General features: G+C 48.0%; 1 protein-coding gene and 1 long non-coding RNA gene across 7 annotated transcripts in view; both read right to left on the reverse strand.

Moving 5' to 3' along the window:
* Positions 1–17,002, reverse strand: part of Ptp36e (protein tyrosine phosphatase 36E) — a 540,343-nt gene that overhangs the window by 100,884 nt on the left and 422,457 nt on the right. The window lies entirely within an intron of this gene.
* Positions 1,340–12,825, reverse strand: LOC144172927 (uncharacterized). The gene is made up of 3 exons (XR_013323134.1): positions 11,442–12,825; positions 9,675–10,160; positions 1,340–8,767 (listed from the first exon to the last, which is right to left on the reverse strand). It is a non-coding gene; the product is annotated as an uncharacterized LOC144172927 (long non-coding RNA).

A 17,002-nucleotide genomic window follows, 5' to 3' on the forward strand; every position in this document is an offset into this window, starting at 1 on the left:
GGAATTTTCATGCACTAATAAAGTACTGCTGCTGCAAGTGGCATATTATTTGTATTCACAACACTGTAATTACTGATGCTGGCCAACTTGCTTTTGCACTTTAGTGTCTCTTTAGGCGTCTGTATTGTACCGTAAATCCATTAGGTCCCTCCTGGGCAGATGTGCTGAACTATGCTCCTGTGCTGTGTCGCTTTTGCATCCCAATATATTTACTTCCTCTTTCTCTCTTTTTAAGCATAGCAGCAACCTTTGAGGTGCAAAAAGTGTCGAAACATGAAAAAGTTCAGTGTAGTTCTTCGTGCTTGAAATGAGTGAGCTACATTCTGCGCATATTACACCTTGTGGCATTTCTGCTGCCCACAGGCCTGAAAGAAGGACACGACAAGTGCTTGACTTGCAACAAAGTTTATTTGTTTGCACCACAAAGATATGCAAGTACAAAACATCAAAAGCAAGAATCACAAGCAGGAGCCTGCGTCCTAGCCTTAAAAAGGTGGCATTATGCGAACCATTCACATTAACAACTTCAGCAATTGTAGCAGCACCCACACAAACAAAGCACAGCAACATCTCTCACTAAGTGCATTGGCAAAAAAATTCACCTACACAGTCTGTACAGATGATTAACAAGCAAAGCTGTGACATACAGTTGCTGTTTTATGTGTGATGCGTGGCCTACCCATTGAGCTGTGCTTCACAGAGTAGCTTGCTGCATGAGCGCTCTGCTGCGAGAGACGCCTTAATGTTCCCTTTGATGTGGCATTCCCAAGTAGCAGTGTCGGTAGGTGTGAGAGTGTGACCCGCCGCGGTGGCTCAGTGGCTAAGGCGTTGCGCTGCTGAGCACGCGGTCGCGGGTTCGATTCCCGGCCGCGGCGGCCGCTTTTCTGATGGAGGCGAAAAGCAAAAACGCCCGTGTGTACGAGATTTCGGCGCACGATAAAGATCCCCAGGTGGTCAAAATTAATCTGGAGCCCTCCACTACGGCGCGCCTCATCGCCTGCGTTGCGTCGGCGCGTTAAACCCCAGAATCAATCAATCAATCAAATCAAGGTGTGAGAGTGTAGCTGCGTCATCTATAAACCTATAAGCCAATCTCTGTCTTTGTCGAGAGTTCGACGGAATGCCATCTGGTCAGGTAAAGGCATTTGTATAAATGTTGCAACAAAATTGACGTTTCGGGATCCGTATGGATCCCTTGTTCATAATGGATTGATGGCTTAGCAGCAGGCTCCTAAGTAGCGTTGAGCGCATGACGTAATGTACGGGAGTACACATGGTTTAGAGTGCCAGATGATCTGTTGATTGTGTTGCTTGTTGTCTGAATTATTAGCGATTCAAGATTGAGCCTCGTTGCAAAATTCTTTCCCGGCGACCACTACATAATTCAGTCACAAATCTCCCATCAAAGAGCGAGCAGCCAAAAAATTGGCACTGCGTGCATAACAAATTGGAAGAACTTCCGAGAAACCACCCCCGCTGATCGGATAACAGTCTCGAGGAATGGACTACCAAGCTCATTCAAGACGCAAGAAAACACTCCAAGGAACTTTCCCTTACGCAGGATAACCCAGCCATCGATGCCCATCTCCTCCACCTCTGGGACGCCCGTAGAGGGATAATCAGGCGGTGGAAAAAGAACAAGACGAACCGCAAGCTGAAGATCCGCATTGCGGAAATTACGGCAGAAGCTGAAGTGTACGCCCGTGAGCTGAGCCAGCACAACTGGACGCAGCTCTGCAACAAGCTGCAAGGAACGCTGAGAACCCGCCGCACATGGTACCTGCTCCGTTCCCGTGTGGGCCCCGGTGAATATAAGGCGGTCGCAGCAGACCAGCTTCGCCAATTAATCCACAATTACCCGGGCACAGAAGAAGACTTGTTGGACGAACTTATTAAGCAAGCCTTGGCGCCCCCACCTCACGTCCAACCCACCCAGGCACCTGACTACACAGGCGATCCGAATCCCAAAATGGACGAGCCGTTCTCCATTGCTGAAATCGAGGCGGCAGCGTACAACCTCACCCGAAACACCACTCCGGGTCGAGACAAAATCCCTAACAAATTATTGCGAAACCTCGACCATGCCGTCCTAGAAAATCTTCTAGTCTACATCAATGAGTGCTGGCTGGCGGGTTCTTTGCCCCCACAGTGGAAACACGCAGACGTCACTTTCATCCCCAAGCCCGGCAAACCCTTGAACTCCAAGAATCTGAGGCCTATTTCTCTGACCTCATGTGTCGGCAAATTGTTTGAACACCTGGTTTACAACCGGCTCTCGCCCCACGTTGAAGACAACGGCTACTTCCCTGACACGATGTACGGCTTCCGCCACATCTGTCAACCCAAGACATACTACTTCAGCTTAAGGAGGAAGTGCTGGACGACTTTAATAGCCACAGCAAGCGGTCCATCTTGGCCCTTGACATTAAGGGGGCATTCGACAACGTTTCTCACCAAGCCATCCTTCAAGGCCTCGCATCTACAAACTGTGGCGAGCGCACATTCCAATACTTTGTCTCCTTTCTAACCCAGCACACAGCAACAGTGGGCATCGGGCACCGTCGATCCAACGCATTTAAAACCCTGCCAAAGGGCACTCCGCAGGGGTTGGTAGTATCCCAAATACTATTCAACCTCATAATGAAAGACTTGCCACCCCTACTAAAAGCCATCCCGAATCTTCGCCACGCAATATACGCGGACGACCTAACGCTCTGGGTCCCCACTGGATCTCCGGGCGACCAGCAAGATGCACTTCAAGCAGCCATTCAGGTCACCCAACAATACCTGAAAGCCCGAGGACTCGATTGTGCCCCCGAAAAATCTGCCCTTCTAACCCTGTGCAAAAGGACATATAAGAAGCGTCCAGATCCCATACCAGATCCAGAACTTACCATTAATGAGCAACGCGTCCCGAATGTCCCACTCCTACGCATATTAGGCCTCACCATACCAAAAGATGGCTCAGGCGCTCAGACTATCCTTCCCTTGCAACGGACTCTTGACCAGCTCGTTCACCTCATCCGCAGGATCTCCCATCAGCGACTTGGGCTACAAGAAGCTGACACCCTGCGCATCATTCACGCCCTCCTTATTAGCCAGGTTACGCCACCGTATTTGGCCCTGAAACCCGCAGAGAAAGAAAAGCTAAACATCGCCATACGCCAGGCCTACGAGGCCGCCCTTGGACTGCCTCCAAAAATAGCAACAAGAAAACTTCTACAGCTCGGCATCCATAATACATGGGAGGAACTGGAAGAAGCTCATCGCATCTCCCAATTCACGCGACTTAAGCTCACGCCAACCAGCAGGGCTACACTTACCCGGCTCAGCTACAGGCCTCCCCCAAAATGCGAACAGAGGCAACGCATCCCTCTAACCATCCGACAGTACATCACAATCGCACCCATTCCCAAAAATATGCACCCCATCTATAACAAGGCACGCCGAGAAGCCCGGATACGAGCCCTTAGAAAACGCTTCCCCAACTCTCCCTGTACTCGTTACACGGATGCCTCTCCATACCACCAACAACCGGAACATGCCGTGAGTGTCACCGGAGCTAACAGTGCAGAACTGACGGCCGCTACAGTACACACGACATCTATTGAGGCAGCAGAAGGACTTGCCATCGCTCTAGCCGCCACCACTGGAAATGACTACTTCACTATAATCCGCCTGCTAGGTCGAACTTCCTGCTAGGTCGAATAACACCCACGGCCTTAAAAATTCTGCAAAGTGTGCACCAGCTCCCGGAAATGCACATCATCCGGACCCCCGGACATGAGTCCTTCGAGGGGAACGAGGCGGCACACGCCGCTGCCCGCGTTCATACACACCGGGCCGTTTCTCAAGAAGGCGAAGTCATGCAGCCCCTTCGCTCTCCCAAGCCCGCTACTCTGAATTCATACGCGGACATCCTCGCCCATTACCGCCACGAACGACGACGCTTCCCGCCACCACATCCCCATTTATCCAGAGCACAGGCGACTGCCTTTCCTCCATGCCATGTACCCCACCCTCTACTACTCAACGTGTAATTTCTGTCACCAACCAGGCACCCTGTACCACATGGTATGGGAGTGTCAGAAAACCTCATCTCTTACCCCAAATCCTCACCCAACGTACGAGCAGTGGGCGGACCAGCTGGCCAGCTCCGACCTCTCAGTCCAGCGTATCCTGGTGGAGAGGGCTAGGGCAGCCAGCGCGGACCAGGGCTTCCCGGACTACAGGAGGCCCCCCACCTGGCGGGCACCTGAAGCTCGTCTTAATAAAGTTTATCCACTCCACTCCGTGGCTATGATGCGCGCGTGGTCCCACTCTATCTTGTGGCCCATCTTCTCGGCATGCTCTGCAAGTGCATTCGTCACGGTGTGGCCCTTGGTGACGTCATTTTTGTGCTGTTTAAGACGCCGGCAGAAATTTCCGCTTTCACCAATGTATACCGATTCGCAGTCGGCGCATGGGATTTTGTAGACCACACCAGGGAAACGTTGCCGAGGGAGGATCCTTTATGTTAAGCAAGTCACCCTTGAGCTTGCTTGCTTGCACATGCGCGATCTGCACACCACGTTTTCTGAAGACACAAGCAAGGGCTCCACTTCCAGGCAGTTCCTCCACAAGGACATGACATTAGTGTATCGCACGCCGTTCGATGTCACTGAGCTCTGCACCTTGCTACGGTTTTACCTGTCTAACACTTGCTTCTCGCACAAAAGCGAATTCTACAGGCAAGTTTTCGGTACCGCTATGGGAGCATCTATTTCAGTCACGACTGCAAATATTACAATGGAAGCAATTTAAAACAAGGCATTGGAATTATTTTAGCCGATACCCAAGGTGTTCCCGAGATACTTCGATGACTGCTTCTGCGGTAAGGTGTACATCAGACAAACCAGCCGATGCGTAAATGACCGCCTCGGGGAACATGATCTTTCCATGAAGAATGGCACCGGGTCGCATTTGCCTCATCACTACCGCGAGTGTGGCAAAGGATGCCTTCCGAGACTGACAGAGACAATCATTATCGGAAAGAGTCGTGACACCGTGGCGCAAGAACTGCGCGAAGCGTATTTTATCCAAAAAAAAAACAGCGCAGGCTGTATCAGTGAAGCATCGCTATCCCTGTTTTCGAAGGAGTACCGGATCCTAGACAACATGCGATAAAAAGGTGTGATTGTTGCCTTCAGCTGTGGCTATTTTGTTTTTATAGTATCTTTTTCAGATCTATTATCCTTTGTGTATGTTTGTGCGTTTGTAGACAAGCTACTTATATCGCTGTCTTTCCTTGGAATAAATCAGTTGTTAGTAGCGCATCTGTCTCGTCGTTCTTCGTTTTTTCTGTCCTCGTTTGTAGCGCTCGATTTTCCTTCAGCAATGAACCAACTAGCCCAACAGCATATTTTACTAAAAAAGCGGACCCTGATTTACAACGCTACTTGCCCGTACGATTTCGAAAAGGAGCTTTTGTTATAGCCGACGCTTCAGCTATCACGTCTCTCTCTTTGAAGGGAACAAACCGCACGCGGGCTGCGATCGATCACTATTTTTACCATACATTATGTGCAAACAGCTTCGTGAATATCAACCCAGTATTTTTTGCCTTGCTGCCCATCGGGAAACGAATTATAAAACGGATCTAAAACGATAAGCCAGCTTCCACAGCTAAATGATGCACTAAAGCACGAAAACATTTCCTATCTGCCACTGTTTTCTACTTTAACCAGAGACAGGTGCTGCTGAAAACATTTTACTTTCAAATAAACTAAATCTAACGCTCAAAGTAAATACTTCACTTGGGAATTGAACTTTTAAAAATCTAGTCTATTATTTAGGAGAGGAGAAGTTTCGTTAGTTTTCGCACTTAACGAAGACGACGGCCGATATTTGTGCTGATGTATTTGTTACTTAGAGAAAGGCTGATTTTGGCTCACTTAGCGAGTGAGGCAAAAGTCACACAAGCGTTTATAGCCGCGTGTACAACAACTCTATTTAGGTCGTCAAACTTTTGAAAAGGTCTAAAGGATAGAGGTGGCGTTGGGCCAGCCCAAATATGGCCCATATTGGACGCGGGATGCAAGCGGCCAAAAAGTTATAAAATATCTTTTTTTTTCTGTGGTAAACGCAATAGGAATGACAAATGTAAGGCATGTGCTCATTTCGCGCTATTTTTATCTTTGAGTAAAAATTTTATTTTTAAGTAAAAAGAGGTTTGCTAACACCAAGACATTCGCAAGCGCGTGAATAGTTTGTAGGCTTCTCATCTTTCTTTTTTTTTTTTTTACATTGAAAAAAAAAATGGCGGATACGCCTGCCTATGCGGTTAGTTTAAACATGTGATGGCGACGGCGGTACAGCGCGCTGGTGTAGCAGAGAAACCCCGGGCGAGCACAACCCTGCACCTGGCGGAGCGCCCTGCAAGTCGCCGGAGAAATGCAAGCTTCACGGGACAGGTTCCCCAACCTCCGTCACAGGCAGCTCGGAACTTGTTTCGGCAACTCTCCACCAGGTGCAAACGTCGTCTGCATGGAGCTACTTTGAACGATGGTACCTAGTGTGCAGTGTGCTTGCGAAGCTCAGGATTTCGCCAAGGTGATTTTAAGAGCTTAGACTGCTTATTTGGACAAAGAAAAATTTGAGTGCAGTTGGCCTTTAATGCCGAGACATGTGCATTTAAAAATATTGGAGTTGATTTCCCGTGAGTTTTCACTATTCATTTACGACTTGTAGTGCCATTCACACACCTCCGGAGAAAACATAACCCTAAATGGAGAGGCCCACACAAGGGGCACCCTATTAGGTGCCTTCTGTCCCTTCTGTAGTCCGAGAGCTTTGGCGTGCGGCACCCCATCTCTGACGCTGAGGTTCAGGGCGTGAGGACCGCTTGACCTTCTTGCTAGCCGAGCTCTTGGCCAGCAGGCACTCTACCTGGTCCCCGGTTGACCCCAGGGCGACGCCTGGCAATGCTTGTGGGCTGGACCTTTACGGTACAGCCGCACCTCCGGGCGCTGGTGAAGCCTGCCTTCATGGGCAGGCTCCTTCCTGGGGTTCCTTTCTGATCTTGTGCATCTGCCGCAGCAGCTGCTGAAGGGCAGTGGCATAATATGGGTTGCCAGCAGCTAGGGAAGGCTGGCGCCACCACTCCTCGTAGATCTTCTGCAGCTCCGCTGTGTCCTACGAAAACTTTGTTCAGGATATACCACAGATTTACTCAAAATTTGTTGCATCTCCTATCTTTACTATTGTCTTCTTTGCACTGCTGAAGTAATAAGGGTGTTCCGTAGGTATTCAACTATGGGCCTACCGGGAAACCCATTAGGGCAGAAAAATGTTCACAGAACTCACCTTCCCCTGCCAAGCTTAGATAACCAGTTTGGACCAGAGAATACTACGCAGGTATTTACAGATTAGTTTCACAAACATTAATGCATTCATTGAACTAAAATAAAACACAAGAAAAAGCTTTGTTTAGTGCCATGTTCAGTTACATAATAATGACTGATTGATTGATTGACTGCGAGGTTTAAAGTACCGAAACTACACCTTGCTTATGAGGCGCGCTGTAGTGGAGACAGCTTGGGTTTAATTTTGGTCACCTAGGAACAGCTAGGAAGAGTTAACGTGCGCCGAAATCTCGACACACAGACGCTTTCGCTTTTCACTTCTATCAGGAAAATTGCTACCGCAGCCGGTATCGAACCCATGTCCTTGGGCTCAGCAGCACAACACCATAGCCACTTTAGTCTCACAGAACCCAAGCAACGCCTCTTCAAAATCCCAGGGTTCCTCAAAGCCTTACTTGAGAGCCCCTGACCTAGCGCTTTCGCAAGGCACCTTTTTATTCACAGGGCCTTAGTGGCATACAAGGACTATTCAGCGAAACACACAGAAAAAACATTAAGACCAGAATGTAAAATTTTACATCAGAATGTAAAATTTTACATCTCAAAAACTTGCACTGTGCAACTGACTATGTATCTAATGGTATGAGATTGGATCCTGGCAGAGTCTGTTTAACACTTCTTCTTTTAAGCTGGGCTGAAGACTGTCCCACCTGGTGGGGGCCCCTAACACCAGCACAGTGCTGTTTAATGAAAGTTTATTCCTCCTCCTCTTAGCACCCTCCCTATGTCAGAAAGGGCCTCGGAAGACATACGACAGCCAGCATACAAAATTTCGCACTAGCTGTGACATATGAATACTAACTACTTCATTCTTGCTCCCCTTTACATGCATTGGAAAAACTTGTTCGTCTTGCTTCTGCTATGATGCTACGCAGTCATGTTGGATTGCCTTAATTTTTGGAGTGTCTTTTTTGGCATCCTGTAGCCTTCTTCTACTTAGCTCCTGCAATTGTACCTTCGTAAAAATAAATTTTACTACAAGAGACCCTTGAAAAAATGCATGCACGTGGTTATAAAATAGGTAGCTCTTTACAAAAGTGGAGTGTGTTGCTGAGAAACAGATCTTGTTCAGGTGTCTAGTTGCTACCTAGGTGTCCAGTAACTGGAGTAAGGGTCACAATTATTAGGCTTTGCTAAAATAAATGCACGAGCTCAAGCCACACCTCAACACCTCACGTTGGTGACTGCTTCCAGTTGAGCCCTGGGCCTCCAGCTGTGGCTCGGTATCCATAGGCAGCTGCTGCTGTTCAGGCTCTGCTGCCACCGGTTGGCCTTGCCCTGTGGGTGTGCTGGTGCTGGCTTCTTGGGAGTTGTCCTGTGTTTGCTTTCCCAGTCAAGCTTCCTGAATGCCCCCTCCAGACATGCTGTAAACAGTTAGGAATAGTGAAAACTGACTGTGAATCAGATCGAATATTCTCAAATACGAATAGTAGAAACCAACCGCGAATTACATATATTCGAATGTAAATGGCAAAAGATTACTGCAAGTGAATTATTTTCAAATGTGAATAGTGAAAATTCACTTCACATTGAATTTGATTCAAATTGCGCATTGCTCCCACGCCAGGCTGCTGTTAGCTGTGCCACGTATAAAGATGTATTATGAGCTGCACTGTTGTGGCGAATACCACACGCCCATTTATTCCTACCCGCCGCGGTGGCTCAGTGGCTAAGGCGTTGCGCTGCTGAGCACGAGGTCGCGGGTTCGATTCCCGGCCGCGGCGGCCGCATTTCTGATGGAGGCGAAAAGCAAAAACGCCCGTGTGTACGAGATTTCGGCGCACGATAAAGATCCCCAGGTGGTCAAAATTTATCCGGAGCCCTCCACTACGGCGCGCCTCATCGCCTGCGTTGCGTCGGCGCGTTAAACCCCACAATCAAAAAATCATCATTTATTCCTTCTAAGTGGAACAAAAATAGTAGAGCGAAGGTATGTACTGAGACATATGAACGTCTGGGCCATAATTTAAAAGTAGTTTTACAAGCACAGGCTTTCAGTCAGGCTGTGCCATCTTCATTAGGACAGGTGCATCAGACAAGTCTAGTTAAGTGCGCCGTGGCTGTGCATGTGCTCATCGCTGCCTTTCTCCCGAATTAGAGAATTCAACACTGCAGAACAGAGTTTCTGCGATACCTTTCCGTCTACACTGCATGATAGCTTGCTTGAAGCTGAAAATTAAACTGAGAGAGATACCATGTTTGCATAAACGTTGGCACAGGTCACATAAAAGTAGCAATATATGGAGTGTGCTGGGGTACATAGCTACTTACAATGTTCAACGTGATTTGGTGCTCTTCTGTCCAGCTTAGTGAGGGGGCTCACTCCTTCGTCGCCATACTGCCCTCTCCGCCACCCGCAGAACTAGTGGTAGACGGTGCTGACTGGGGGATTTACAGCGCTGCTAGCGAGCAGGCCCTCACCGTCCTCCTGCCTTGCCAGCTTCGTTTTATGAGGAGCTAGTGCGGCTGCTGGGGTCGTATCATCTTGAAAGTAGCGGAAGAATGCGGCACTTTTGTCCGATGTGGGTTTTAGAAGGCGAAGCCCATCGGCGCAGTCGAGCCCGTGGTTGAGCACCTCATGCAGCTTGATGACAGCAGTCGGCGAGACTGGCCAGTTGAGGAATGGGTCGTTCTGCTGAGTTGCTTTTGTGACTTCCTAATTTTGACATCTACAAATGCTTAGCAGTAGTAGAATGCTTTCCGGCAGTTTCGTTCAAGCTTCTGTGCTGACACCTTCACTCCTTGTGGAACACAAACCTGTAAAAAGAGAATATCACAAATTATCTCAATTCTCAAAATATTATTTAAAGCTTGATATACAATGACTAACCTGCAATATATTTTTTACTTAAATTACAATTTTATGAAACACAAACGTGTTAAACGATAATATTATGAATTATTTTAGTTGTGAGAATATTATTGAGAACCAGATATGCAATCTGTAACCTGCAAATGTTTTTTTTACTTCAATTACCCACTTCATCTGACAAGTTTCACAATCAGACAACTAAGAAATGCTGAAGTTCCAAGGTGATGCGCATACTGTATTAAAGATGTGCCTCCAAGTCATGTTCTGATCTACTTCGCGGAATAAGAAATTGTACAGGTTAAGCACTCGCCTTTCACTTAATTTTCTCATGTATGAAAAATGGCGTTTTAGGAAAATTTGTGTTGGTACCAAGCAAAAAAAAAAAAAAAACTTGCTCAATCGCTCACGAAATCGAAGCGGAACAGTTGCATGTTATGCTCTTGCATATAACACAATTCTCTCCAAAATAGGACAGTTATATGCTTCCCACATTTCGGTTACGTTTAAATCCACTGAACACGTAATAACACGACAAGTTTAAAGCCTCTTTTAAAGCATTTTCAGTTGGTCTTTTTTTCCTCCTCAGCAAGGGGTGCCCCTTTATAGACCGAAGGGGGCAGGAGATAATTGGCTAAAAATCATTCATCTGTGAAAATGTTAAAAGCATGACACACATGCTTGACTCTTTTTGCTCGGACCATACTATGAAGCGTTATTTGTTTGTGAATTAGAATTACATCACACATTATTCTGATATTGTTTAATCGTAAGGAAAAATAAATTAATTTGAACATGAAGTGAAATGCGGATTGTTTTTGCACGGGTGCTTCAAATCGTGGTCAAAAAATCCCAGCCCAACTCAATGTAATGTAATTTAAGCTATATGTTCTTTCACCTCGGCCAAGAGAACATACAACGACGAGGGTTCAGCTGTTCTTCCCTTTGAAATTGAGCGTGAAAGACGGCGGCATCGATGATTGACCCGTGGCGTTGTTCAGCGTGACGGAAGCAAGTGTGATCAGTAGTAACCAGATTTTTAAGCCACCGCTACTGTAATAAATGCGTAGCAAAAAAAAAAAAAAAAAACTCGCTGGTGCAGCTTCGCAACTGCAACTGATCAGTCTGTCTTGATTTTACCAGGTCGGGTAGGGGGGTGATTTGGCAACGCCTCCGAGGACCTTGCCACAATAAATAAAGACACTGCCGAAGAGCATCTATGGTAGTACCTCGTTGGGTTGGGGGCTCCCAGTCGACGATCCACGACGCACGGTTGCCTCGCCGTAGTAGTCAGCCATGCGTACGCATCCCCGCACGAAGCACGTCCACGTTATCGACGCTGGCTTTGCAGTCTGGTCGCGCCCGCGCATGTCACAACGGCTGAAGAAATTAACTGCTACTTCGCCGTCGAACTAGAAAAAAACCGTAAAATTGCAGCAAACTCTACGCCACTGATGCTGCTGGTGCCGTGAACGTAAGGTCCCAGGGGCCTTACGTGAACGAGCCCTAAACAAGAGCAGAGGAGTGCGGAGTACGTTTACTGCTTTGTTCGCACGCCGGCAGAACCAGCCTAAACATCAAATAGCAGGGACGGAGTGCGGAGTACGTTTGGTGCTTTGTTCGAACTTCGCACACCGCAACGTTTTTATGGCGCAAGGTTTGTTTTGCATTCAACAGGTGGCGCACCGCAAACGCGCAATTTTTAAATTGTAAGCCGCGGCATTCGCGCTCACGTCTCCGGCTACGGATGAGATTTCTTTTTCTTGGAATGCATTTTTAGCATTTCTGCGCGTACTGTAGCACGATATCACGTTACTGTGATCGCCTACAGCATCAGCAACCATGCTTAAAATAAGACATATTCCCGCTGCATTTTTTATTCAGTGACAAAAAAGTAAATTCTCAACAAGAAAAGTGGGGGGAGGGTTCATTATGAGAGTAAATACAGTAGCTCTCATTTTAAGCACAAAAAACTACACTGAACTTTTTCATGTTTCGACACTTTTTGCACCTCAAAAATTGCTGCTATGCTTAAAAAGAGAATGAGGAAGTAAATCTACTGGGATGCACAAGCGACATAGCACAGGAGCATAGTTCAGTACATCTGCCCAGGAGGGACCTAATGGTTTTACGGTACACTATAGACGCCTAAAGAGACACTAAAGTGCAAAAGCAAGTTGGCCAGCATCGCTAATTGCAGTGTTGTGAATACAAATAATATGCGACTTGCAGCAGCAGTACTTTATTAGTGCATGAAAATTCCCAAAGTGGCGTGAAAACAGGCACGGCTGCCCCATATATTGTTCTGCACGACAACTTGTGACATTACTAATTGCGGATGTCAAGACATGACTGGTGGAACTAGTCGAAGCGTTCTTCTGAAGCAAACACTGATGCAGGGATATGAATGTGTGCAAGAACTTTTCCTGGTCTTGTGCTTCTTAAAAGACACAAACATCAGCCAGTAAACATAAAATATGATGCCTCATCCCAGGCTTTCTTGCAATGTCGATTTCGTGGGAATGTTTTGCCTCGCCTAGAAACACAGCCACAAAAATACATGCATGTGGGTGCACTAGAGACTGTAGTACTGTACCTCGCTAGTGACATACAGGTAAAGCAGCCAGTGGAAACAGGAAAATTAGCACAATCAACACGAAGCAGGACGGCTTTCAAATGCTTTGATCAATAGCGCATGCATATTCAGCAGCTTTTCCTAGGTGAGTAGCGCCTGCAGGCGTTTCTGGGGAAACATGGTCAAGTAGCGCGGTAAAGACGGGACAAAAGTAGAGACCACACAGGACTAGCGCTAGACATCAACTGAAATTTTTACTACACACATCAAAAGATATACAGGAAGGGCGCATGCGTGAACATGCTCAAAGCACAAAGAAAAAAGACAAGGTCAAGTGGTGCATTTTGTTACGCACGTGGCAAGTTCGCATCCAGATAATCTATTTCTTTTTTTGATGAACTAATAGATGCCGTGCTTACACACTTTTCACCGGCTTTCATGATGCACCACGCTTCAAACAATTCACGGCTGGCTTGGTCCTTAAAACAGCACAATGTTACTGTCTTCTCGTAAATTGGAACACAGTGTGGAACGCACCGGCAGCGGCGGCAATGGTCAGCTAAATGGCCCCCCGCAGCGAGCGCTTGAACAGCTGTACGGTGCTCCCAGAGCCTGTCATTTATGCACCTACCAGTCTGCCCAATATAGCATTTTCCACCAGATAGAGGCACTTCGTATACAACACCTTGTTTGCAACCAACAAACAGCGTGGCATGCCTCTTCTTCGGTTACCCTTCTTCTCGCCATTCACAGCAGAGCACATTCGTGCTAGTTTTTCTGGGGCGGAGAACACAACGTCGGCACCACATTTCCCCGCCACCTTTTTAAGGCGGTTGGAGAAATTGTGCACGTAAGGGACGACTACAGGCCTCCTTTCTTTGCGAGGTTCATCTCGCCCTTGACGCCGTGCCCCTGACTTGACGTCACGCAATAGGCTTTCAACCACTGCTGCTATTACTTCCCGAGGGAAGCCGGCATCTTTCAAACGTGCAACTTGGTGCTGAACACTATCGGCGACTTGGTGCTGACAAGACTTCTCGAGGGCACCGCGAAGACAGCTAACGCCAATACCCCTTTTCACTATCTTCGAATGCGCTGAACGATAATCCAAAATTGCCTTTTTTGACCGTGGCTGATACGCCCAACACACGCGTGTTCCACAGAAATTAAAACACACATCAAGGAAATGCAAGGACCCATCATTTGGTAATTCATGAGTGAATTCCAAGCCGTCAGAGCACTCCAGAAATGTTTTCTTAACTGTCTTGACTAAAAGGTTTACTTCTTCTGGCTTCACCGACCTAGTAACAATCATGTAATCTTCGACATATCTAAATATCTTTGCTGTCTTAGCCGTGTCAATATATGCCTCAATGCTGCAGCCCCAGACAAACGTCTTCAAATTTTCCTTCTTCCCACACACCATATCCGACTGGAATAATCTGCCTGTATCTGTTGTCTGCAGCATTGATGGGATTGAACATATTGAAAATTGAGACAGTATGTTTTTACAAGTTACTGTATTTTACCCTGTGTTGTCGGTTTGTTTATATTTGAGTGATTCCTGCTTGGGTCCTGGGTGGGGCCTGCAGTATGTCATAAATAAATAAATAAATAAGCTGGTCCGCAGCAACACGTGCAATGTACACTTAACTCTTAAGCCAAATACAGCCACCATAGCACATTGTTTTCACCTGTTTTGCAATTCACACAGTGAGAGCAGAACTGCTTAAATATGCTCCTTCTGGAAGCGTCTTTTGGGAAACTGGTCATTAGGAATGCAATAGTCATCACTTCAAAGGCTCTGTGACAAGCTTAATAACACCCACGCTTTGCAATTGGTCAGCTGTACACTGAATTTGCACACCAGACACTTTCCTAAGCGGTCGCCAGCGACAAAGAAAAAGGGGGGTGGGGGGTCACAAGAGATTTGAACCCTGGAACAACACATTTAGCAACGGAAGCGCACACCAGAGGGTCATCCTGTCTGACTGAGGAAATCGTCCGAGCAGTAGTAAATCATTGAAGGACTCAGGCCAGTTATCATTGCGCCTGCCGAAACTTTAGCGAGTTACAACTGCCGTTTCGTCAGCACGGAACGCTAGTGAAGAAAAAAAAAAGAACGAAAGCAACATGGTCGTTTGCGCTATCACAGAAAAACATCGGGGCACAAAATGCAATTTCCGGGCCAAAGGTTGAGCCGATCACGTGTAGGGTGAACGGTAGATCTACGTTTGAGAAACAGCCGCTCCAACTACGCGGCGACTGGCGAACGGTTGAGGCACTTCGAAATCTACAGCGCCGGCCAACACCCGAGAACGCGAAATCACGCACAGAGGCACGGTTGAAGCACTTCACGTAAGAGCATGAGGAGATACAGTAGAGCGCACACTGCGTATCCAAACAGTTGCCGCTTCACGTAAGAGAACGCGAAATATCCAACACAGGCACGGTTGAAGCACTCGTAACTTCGCTAGAATACGAAGGATTAAGCGTTAAATCCAAAGCGCGGCCGTCGCAGAGAGCGAAATAAAACACGCCGATTGATACACTTGTCGCTTCACGAAAGTGCCCGAGCAGAGGCTAGCGCAGAGCGCACACTTCTCCGGCGATATTCAACGCCGGCAGGGCGGTCCCAGAGCGCGGGGAGTGTGCACAACGGCGGAAAAGCCAAGCGCCCTTCGCCTTTCCCACTCGCACTCCTCCTTTTCTCTCTTTCGCGTCTGAGCGTCCGGGCAATTCATTTCACGCTGCCGGGCCACGGGCCCGCTGCACTGCCTCAGCCTGGACTCCTTCAAGGGGAGCCAGCTTCACTGACCGCTGCCAGCACAGCACCAGGGGCTGGTGCTACTCGCGCCACTGTGGCACCACGCGCAAGTCCTTGGACACCGGGAAGGCTGACAGCTGGTGCGAGAGTGACACATGTGGCACCCAATGCTGCCACACCTGCATCGACACCTGTGCCCAGGCGGAGTGCGAGACTACGGAGACCGCCAGACCGTTACTCGCCGGGCGGAAAAGTGTTGCTTCGTGTTTGTGTAGGACAAACAAACTTGGGGGTGAGGGGTGTGACAAGTGTGTGGCGCCCCCCATCCCTGATATTCGTTGGCCGATAAGTTCAGTGGCCCCACCAGGCTCGGTGGGCAACGTTGTGTGTGGCCGGGCAATAAACACCGCCGAGCACGGCTGCTCGGGGGTCAGTCACCGTCACCACCAGCACGCTGCATGTCGTCTCTCGGCAGGAGGGTACCCCTACCCTCCCAGGTTCACGAACGGGGGTCTAAATCGTGACACTTTCGAGTTGCTATCTTATTATCAAAGCAAAGCTACGTTAAGAAAATATCCACGCAGTCACTATCACAGCTTTTACTGTGTAGTAAAAGTCGCGGACAGGTATGCAGCCTTTCTGAATTTACCTCTAGATGATTTTGACCTTTCCACAACTTGTCTTACACACTTTGCTAACGCTGGACTGTTCGGCGACGATATGCCCGGCTGTTGGGGTTCACTATAAACCGGCGACATCACTACAGCGGGTATAATATTTCTGTTTGTGACCTGTTTACGTTGCTGCGAGTGGCCTGAAGGACCATAACGGCTGCACAACTGAGCGTTGTGTAAAGTGCATACAGCAAACTGCCACGCAGTAGTGAGTGTCCAGCGAGAAAGGCTTCAGCGGGCGCAATAGTTTAGCCATGCCACTCTCACTTCGTAACAAACTAGACTGCTGACGTCAGCCGAAAACACTTCGTTGCTCTTCTGTCAGGTGGGGCCTCAACCCGTGGCCCGCACAGACGGTCGGAGGGAGAGTGGCTCAAAACACGGATCACAGTCGTCTGCCGCCCCTGCCACGTACGCGCTTCTTGCATCGCTCCTCTTACGATAAGCACAGTAGAGGTTTGCCCGCTGTGGCCTCCCGTTGTACTGTGGGCCTCCCGCTGCTGGCACGCAATGTATTCGAAACTTTTTTACTGCTGGGCTTCTTGTAATCCTCCTGAAGGTCCAGATTCGCAAGCTAACCTGTTTTTTTTTCTATTTTCCCCAAAGCATTGTTTTCGACGTGTCTTTTTGTTTGCTACCGCAAAAATCAAGCAGCCTTCTATTTTCCATTAAAAGGGCACGCAGTTACAGTTTCGCCTCAAATATTCCCCATGTTGTCTTTTTACTGAACAACGTTGTCGAGTACAATGTAATGCGCCAGATTTAGTGGTCCGG

The sequence above is a fragment of the Haemaphysalis longicornis genome, unplaced genomic scaffold (assembly GCF_048455015.1).
Source record: "Haemaphysalis longicornis isolate Haplotype H1 unplaced genomic scaffold, Haemaphysalis longicornis Haplotype H1 scaffold_27, whole genome shotgun sequence".
NCBI lineage: Eukaryota > Metazoa > Arthropoda > Arachnida > Ixodida > Ixodidae > Haemaphysalis > Haemaphysalis longicornis.